Genomic DNA, 8,346 nt, shown 5'->3' with positions numbered 1-8,346 from the left:
AATACGCTGCAAATTCTCACAACACTTACAGTGATATTACAAGTGAATACATTTTTCTTTTCAGAAAGAATATAACCCACAAGGATTATGCCCTGGAACACTCATTTTTCTCTTAACTCCTTCTTCTGAAAAATGCCAATTGCTTTTCATATGAATGTCTTGTTTCTCCTTCCCTACAAGTGGGAAAAGAAATTTCAGAGCTTAAAAGTAAACTTAAAAACCAACAAACACCTGGAACTTTGGATCAGGCCCTGGAGCATCACGAACTATCACATAAGCTTTGGTGAGAAGTCCTGAGTTGATTAGACACATTAAACCAAGGAATTATACAAATGAAATGGAGACTTAATAGCATAATTAGAGGTTTTTATTCTACAGATGAGGAAACTGCAGCTAAAATGTCTCTCATAAGGTCCTTTGCTCACAAAGCTGGGAAGTCACAGAGATGAGTCCATCCTTTCTACCATCCTCTGCTCTTGCTCTGCTACCCACTAGACTGAATTTTTTTTCTGAATATTTCTGAAGTGTTTTTTTCCTCCCACATATGAAATAAACACCAGTACTCAGCTTTCCTATTTAAAAATACACAGGAAACAGGACTTCCCTGGTGGTGCAGTGGTTGAGAATCAGCCTGTCAATGCAGGGGACACGGGTTCGAGCCCTGGTCCGCAATGAAGCCACCACAATGAGAAGCCCACGCGCTGCAACAAAGAGTAGCCCCTGCCGCAAGTAGAGAAAAGCCTGCGTGCAGCAACGAAGACCCAGTGCAGCCAAAAATAAATAGATAAATAAATTTATTTAAAAAATAATTTTTAAAAATCTCTTCTTAAGCTAACTTTTAAATTCAGCTTTTCACAATTTGCTAATACAGGGTTAAGCTCTATTAATCCTTTCTTCAGATGTTGAGAACTTATGACATACCTGAACGGTGAATTTGGCATGAAACCAACATTTTACTTTTGTCAGCTCTGCAGAGTCAGTATATCATATCCCCAGAAGAGAAGGTTGTGTTCCTCTTTGCCTCAAACATCATTAACAAAACTGACAGTGAAGCGCTAATTCCAGAACTGTTCCAGTTGTTACTGACGTGTAGAGTGGAAAGGACTGAGCCTGATTGTCAGATGTCAAGCTGGTTTCCACTACTGACAAATAAAAACCTGTACCATTTGACTTGTAAAGAAGGGCCAACTGATCAGAACAGAGTAGGTTAGGAAAAGGTATTAAAAAACATGATTATGGCACCTTTTCATAATTTTTTAAATCATACAAAGGAGAAAACAGACGTCTAAGTAAAAACAAGAAGGATGCTTTAAGGATAAACGAAAAACAAAGGTTCAATTAGTAAGAATTACATATCAGTCTTCCTTCCTCTTTTACTAAAAGAAATACAATATTCCTCGCATTTGTTACATTGCTAAAGACAGTTGAACTTCTTTAGGGTCATCTTCTCTGGGTCTGCGGGCATTTCCAGACAGGCATAGATTCCAACTGTATGCTCTGGTTTCAAAGTGAGACAAGTATGTATCCCAATGTGATGGGTTGTCTTCTATGTATGATTTTTTAAAATGAATTTTTAATTAATTAATTTTTGGCTGCGTTGGGTCTTCGTTGCTGCATGCAGGCTTTCTCTAGTTGCAGCGAGCAGGGGCTACTCTTCATTGCGGTGTGCAGGCTTCTCACTGTGGTGGCTTCTCTTATTGCGGAGCACGGGCTCTAGGCACACAGGCTTCAGTAGCTGTGGCTCGCAGGCTCTAGAGCGCAGGCTCAGCAGTTGTGGCACATGGGCTTAGTTGCTCCACGGCATGTGGGATCCTCCCAGACCAGGGCTCGAACCTGTGTCCCCTGCATTGGCAGGCAGATTCTCAACCACTGCACCACCAGGGAAGTCTTCCATGTATGATTTTGATGGCTTCTATAGGTAGACTTAAACATCAATTTTTCTTAAACTTTATTTTAAAAGTTAATTAATTAATTAATTAATTAATTATGGCTGCAGTGGGTCTTTGTTGCTGTGCGCGGGCTTTCTCATTGCAGCGAGTGGGGCTACTCTTCGTTGCAGTGAGCGGGCTTCTCATTGCGGTGGCTTCTCTTGTTGTGGAGCACGGGCTCTAAGCACGCAGGCTTCAGTAGTTGTGGCATGCAGGCTCAGTAGTTGTGGCGCTCAGGCCTAGTTGCTCCGCAGCATGTGGGGTCTTCCCGGACCAGGGCTCGAACATGTGTCCCCTGCATTGGCAGGCAGCTTCTTAACTGCTGCACCACCATGGAAGTTCCCATCAATTTTTTTTAAAGAGGCTTTTGGAATTCCTCAATTATGATCTTCCTTTACCTTTCTGAGTGCTTGGCTATAACTGGCAATGCCGGTTGCTTACCGAAGTTCAATGTTCCCACCTTCCTTCCTAATAGAACCCTGATATTGTTTGGGGAAAAAAAAATCTGTCCTGTTAGCTTTTGCACAGCAAAGGAAACCATAAACAAGATGAAAAGACAGCCCTCAGAATGGGAGAAAATATTTGCAAACGAATCAACGGACAAAGGATTAATCTCCAAAATATATAAACAGCTCATGCAGCTCAATATTAAAAAAACAAACAACCCAATCCAAAAATAGGCAGAAAACCTAAATAGACATTTCTCCAAAGAAGACATACAGATGGCCAAGAAGCACATGAAAAGCTGCTTAACATCACTAATTATTAGAGAAATGCAAATCAAAACTACAATGAGGTATCACCTCACACCAGTTAGAATGGGCGTCAGAAAATCTACAAACAACAAATGCTGGAGAGGGTGTGGAGAAAAGGGAACCCTCTTGCACTGTTGGTGGGAATGTAAATTGATACAGCCACTATGGAGAACAGTATGGAGGTTCCTTAAAAAACTAAAAATAGAACTACCATATGACTCAGCAATCCCACTACTGGGCATATACCCAGAGAAAACCATAATTCAAAAAGACACACGCACCCGCAATGTTTATTGCAGCACTATTTACAATAGCCAGGACATGGAAGCAACCTAAATGCCCATCGACAGACGAATGGATAAAGAAGATGTGGTACATATATACAATGGAATACTACTAGCCATAAAAAGGAACGAAATTGGGTCATTTGTTGAGACGTGGGTGGATCTAGAGACTGTCATACAGAGTGAAGTAAGTCAGAAAGAGAAAAACAAATATCGTATATTAACGCATATATGTGGAACCTAAAAAAATGGTACAGATGAATCAGTTTGCAGAGCAGAAATTGAGACACAGATGTAGAGAACACACATATGGACACCAAGGGGGGAAAGCAGTGGGGGGTGGTGGTGGGGGTGTGATGAATTGGGCGATTGGGATTGACATGTATACACTGATGTGTATAAAATTGATGACTAATAAGAACCTGCTGTATAAATAAATAAATAAATAAATAAATATATATATATATATATATATATATATATATATATTATTCAAGTCATCCAAAAAAAAAATTACATCATCTCGGTGTGTAGTACTATATTAGAGATAATAGTTCCCACATCATTAAATATCGCTAGTGATGCAGCTAACATTAAAAATTCTAACACAATGTGATCATAGGCTTCCTCAATGAAGAATCCAGCCTGGGATATAAATTCACTGAAACTATGATATGCTCGGGTAGGAGATTTTGCAAGCAAATGAGGCAACAGCTTTTGGAGGCATCTTCAAAAGATAGTACAAAAGGCCATTGGTGAGAAAGAACACTTATATTTCAACCCTCTTTGAATCCTGTGTATTCAAATTTTTAAACTAAAATGTATCTTAATGTCAGCATAAAAAAAAATTGTCACTGTGTTCATGTATTCTTTTCTGTAATTCAATTAGCATTCTTGGTAGTAATCCTTTGAACTCTTTTTCTGGTAAAGTATCTATTTCTGTTTATTAGTTGTTTTTTTCAGGTGTTTTCCCTTGTTCTTTCATTTGAAATAAATCCCTCTGTCTTCTCAAAAAAAAAAAAAGTGAACAGGCAAGTGACAGATAGGAAAATGTATTCACAAAATATGTATCTAGCACAGGACTTCTATCCAGAATTTATAAAGAACTCCTACAAATCAATAACAAAAAAGACTGACAATCCAATATAAAAAGTGGGCAAAGGAACAGACACTTCCTAAAAAGGCAGTCTAAATGACCAATATGTACATGAAAAGGTGCCCAACATCATTATTAATCAGGAAAATGCAAATTAAACCATAATAATTTACTCAGGAAGGTCAAAGTTACCTACCAGGGAGGCTAAAATCATCTCAAGTGTTGTTGAGGATGTGGAATAACGGAGCACTCATGCGTTGCTGGTGGGAATTTAAATTGGTTCAGCTACACTGGAAAACTGCACCATACACCTGTGCATTTACCTAACCTATCACCCAGTAATTCCACTTCTAGGTATGTACTCAAGAAAAAGGAATGCAGTTGTTCACCAAATGTTACATACAAGTATGTTCACAGCAACTTCATGCAGAAAAGCCAACTATTGGAAACAATGAAATAACCACCAACAATAGAATAAATACGTTGTAGCCTATTCATATAATGAATATGAAACAACAGTAAGAAGAATGAACTCCTGACATATCCAATAACATGGACAACACTCACAGACAAAATATGGAGCGATAGACACCAGACACAAAAGAGAATATACTATTGATTCCTATTTATATAATATCAAAAAGAGGAAAACAAATCCATTGGTCTAAGTAGCTGTTACCTTTGTGGATGAATATCGACTGGAAAAGGGGATACAATGGAGATGCTGAAAATATTTTATCCCTTCTTAGTGATGTTTATAAGTTTGTATATAAAAATAAAAATCCATGCTCCCCCCCACCCAAAAAAAATCTGTCCTGTTGAAAACTGTTCTCATCAGGCTTTCTTCACCACCCACCTTACCATCACTCTCACTACTTTTCACCCCACCTCACTTTGTAGCTAAAGGTGGCCAGTGATGGTTTGGGTCACCACTATGTAAGTGGGGACTGCTGGGTAGAGCTTCTAAGCAAACGCTTTAGAAAGGAAGCTGACTCAGCTGGTGGCTGGCCTTGGCCTTCCCCTTCTTGCTGGAAATGGGGTATGAAGTTGGGGTGGAGCAGCCGTCTTGGCACCCTTTGAGGGCTCTCCCTGAGGATGTGCTGAACAGAAATAGAAAAGACCCTGGATCCCTATTAGCTGACTGGGGCCACAATGTCAGCTCTTGACAGCTTACTTCCAGACTTCCGGTTATATCAAAATAATGACAAAAATGGTAATCATGCCATCAACTTGTTTAAGCTCTCTCCTTTCAGCTTCCTGTTACTTACAGACAAGCTTACTTCCTATTCATGGGAATATTTTATTTCAAAAAAATTTTTTTTATTATTATTTTTTTGGCTCAAATTTACATTTATTCATTGTCAAGATGCATGTACCAAAGCAGTACAAGCGTATCCGAGGTGACTTGAAGCATGATTAACATTTTGGTCAAATCTCAAAGGGAAAAAATTGTATAACAGCTCGTCTCTCTTCCCATCCATTCTTTTTCTTCACATCTTTATTGGAGTATAATTGCTTTACAATGGTGTGTTAGTTTCTGCTGTATAACAAAGTGAATCAGCTGTATGTATACATATATCCCCATATCGCCTCCCTCTTGCGCCTCCCCCCCACCCTCCCTATCCTACTCCTCTAGGTGGTCACAAAGCACCGAGCTGATCTCCCTGTGCTATGCGGCTGCTTCCCACTAGCTAGCTATTTTACGTTTGGTAGTGTATATATGTCCATGCCACTCTCTCACTTTGTCCCAGCTTACCCTTCCCCCTCCCCGTGTCCTCAAGTCCATTCTCTAGTAGGTCTGCGTCTTTATTCCATGGGAATAATTTAGAGCAGAAAATTCAAAAGCAAAATACACTAGAGCCTTTAATGAATGGTATTTCCCTAGGCTAACTTGCTTAATTATGAGGATGTTTAGTTAATATACAAATTATGAAGCTTCGAATAATTGGCTCTGATCAGCATCCTCATTATTATCATTAAGGAGATTTTTATTCAGAACTCATTTGCATGGGAAGCCTTCTCAGCTATTTACCTGGTGAATGGTTTTCTGTATTGGAAGCCTGTCTCCAGCTTGGAAATCACTGAGGAGAGTCTGGAGTCTTCAGTACGGTTATAGCAAGAGAAGAGTTTTATAAATGAGTGACTTTCTCAGAGGTGCTGCAGCATGTTGAAGCTGTCTTCGTGAGAGCTGTTACAAATGATCTTTAACTGAGACTAGTTACTTGTGAAAATTTGATATGACTTAATATCTTTTTATATAAAAGGAAATTCAAAGTTGTCAATTATTATATGGTTTGTAATAATACCGTTCTTATGCCAACTCGTATATACTTTCTTCAGTGGGATAGAAGATGATGGAGTTACAGTGAGCAAGCTGGGAATTTCTTTTCACTCTAGGCATGCTCATGGGTGTTTCACATCGTGAATATCATCTGTTCTATTTCTTAAAGCAGAAAAAAAAAAAAGAAGTTGAGAACTGCTTTATACACAAAGAACAAACCCCCCTAATGAGTACCTCTGGCAGCACCCAGACAGCCGATGGGAGCTCTGTTCTAGATATTCTCAACAGGCATGGTGTGTGTGCGGGTAATAACCCTTCAGGGATGTATCATGATCTCAAGGGTGAGGGCTTAGAGCTTTTTATGTTCACCAGCAGTGGTATCAAATTAAAAGTTGAGAAAAACTGCTGGAGAGCCTTCATTTAATATGTTTCTCTCGGCCTATGTCCAGTTCAAAAATTGGTAGTAGTGGCCTGAATCTTCACTGAATTGAGAAGTTTTATGAGGCTATGTTCAGGCCCAGTGTGGGGTGAATACAGTGATTGCCTTCCTGGCCTTTGGGCATGGCTCCCCACGTCCCATTGGTACCTCGTAAGGTACCTTTTGCTTACTAGGGAATTTAGGTTGAAGTCATTTCCATTAACCTGTGTAAACAACCTTGGCCAATTCTTCTGCACTGCCAGCACATTTGGGCCTTCTATAAATCTGTATTAGCTGGGATTAGTTTCAGCAGCAAATAATAGTGAGCTCTCAAAGGACAGTGGCTTAAACAATACAAAAGTTTAATTCTCTTTTAAGTAAAGTAAATCTGGAGGTAGTGAGTCAAGGACTGGCATGGTTCCTTCTAGTTTCCTGCTCCATTTTCCTTATGAGGGGGTTTACATTTTTATATTCTGTATAGCAGGATGAGGAAAGACAAAAAAAAAAAAAGGGGACTTCCGTGGTGGTGCAGTGGTTAAGAATCCCCCTGCCAATGCAGGGGACACAGGTTCGATCCCTGGTCCAGGAAGATCCCACATGCCGCGGAGCAACTAAGCCCGTGAGCCACAACTACTGAGCCTGCCAGCCACAGCTACTGAAGCCCATGTACCTGGAGCCCGTGCTCCGCAACAAGAGAAGCCACCGCAATGAGAAGCCCGCACACCGCAATGAAGAGTAGCCCCCGCTCGCTGCAACTAGAGAAAGCCCGCGCGCAGCAACGAAGACCCAACGCAGCCAAAAAAAAAAAAAAAAGAAAGAAAGGTTTAGTCCCTGCCTTGTAAGGAAACTTTCTGTCAATACTATATAACATTTTGGTTTTGTATCATTGGCCAGAACTTCATCACATGGTCACATCTAACTGAAAGGGTGGCAGAAAAACAGAGCCCTCTATCTGCGTTCTTAGATGCACTCAGTTAAAGTCAGGATTCTGTTACTAAATAACGGGAGAATGATTACTGGGAAGCAATAGCTGTTGTCGCCGCCGCCATTTGCAAATAACTGTAATTAACGGTATGGCTATTTGTAAACGCACTGATTTCAACATATGGGCTGTAACCCTTGTCTCATTTAGCACCTGAAATGCTTTCTCCACTCCCAAGGATTTATGGGAGCCAGATGGCGGCCAGTTACCAGCCACAGGGGTTTAAGTTTTCTCCACTGCTTTTGTTTATCTTGATTCTGTAGATGAAAGGGCTCTAATTTATCTTTTTTTTCTCCCAGGCCCCATTCCATTTAGTGGAATTGCTCTTCAGATAGGATACACGTCTTCCTCCCCTGTCGTGTTGGATACCTGCTTAATTCGGAAGATTATTAGGGTGCTCTTCATGTGTACACCCCTCTGAGGGGCCCATTCCAGTGGCTCGATCATGACATGTACTAAAGAGCTCTGGTGTTTAACTAGACAAGGAAAAAAATGCCAAACCAGTGAAAAGTAGTTTTAGTATCTCCTAGCTGGATAAAGAATACACCTTAGGGATTACTAGTAGCAATTATTAGGCACTGGTGAACCTCTTATTGCAGAAG

This window comes from Balaenoptera physalus, assembly GCF_965194825.1.
Source record: "Balaenoptera physalus genome assembly, chromosome: 3".
Lineage (NCBI taxonomy): Eukaryota > Metazoa > Chordata > Mammalia > Artiodactyla > Balaenopteridae > Balaenoptera > Balaenoptera physalus.
The sequence above is the reverse complement of the archived record's forward strand: the minus strand, read 5'-3'. Positions refer to the sequence as shown.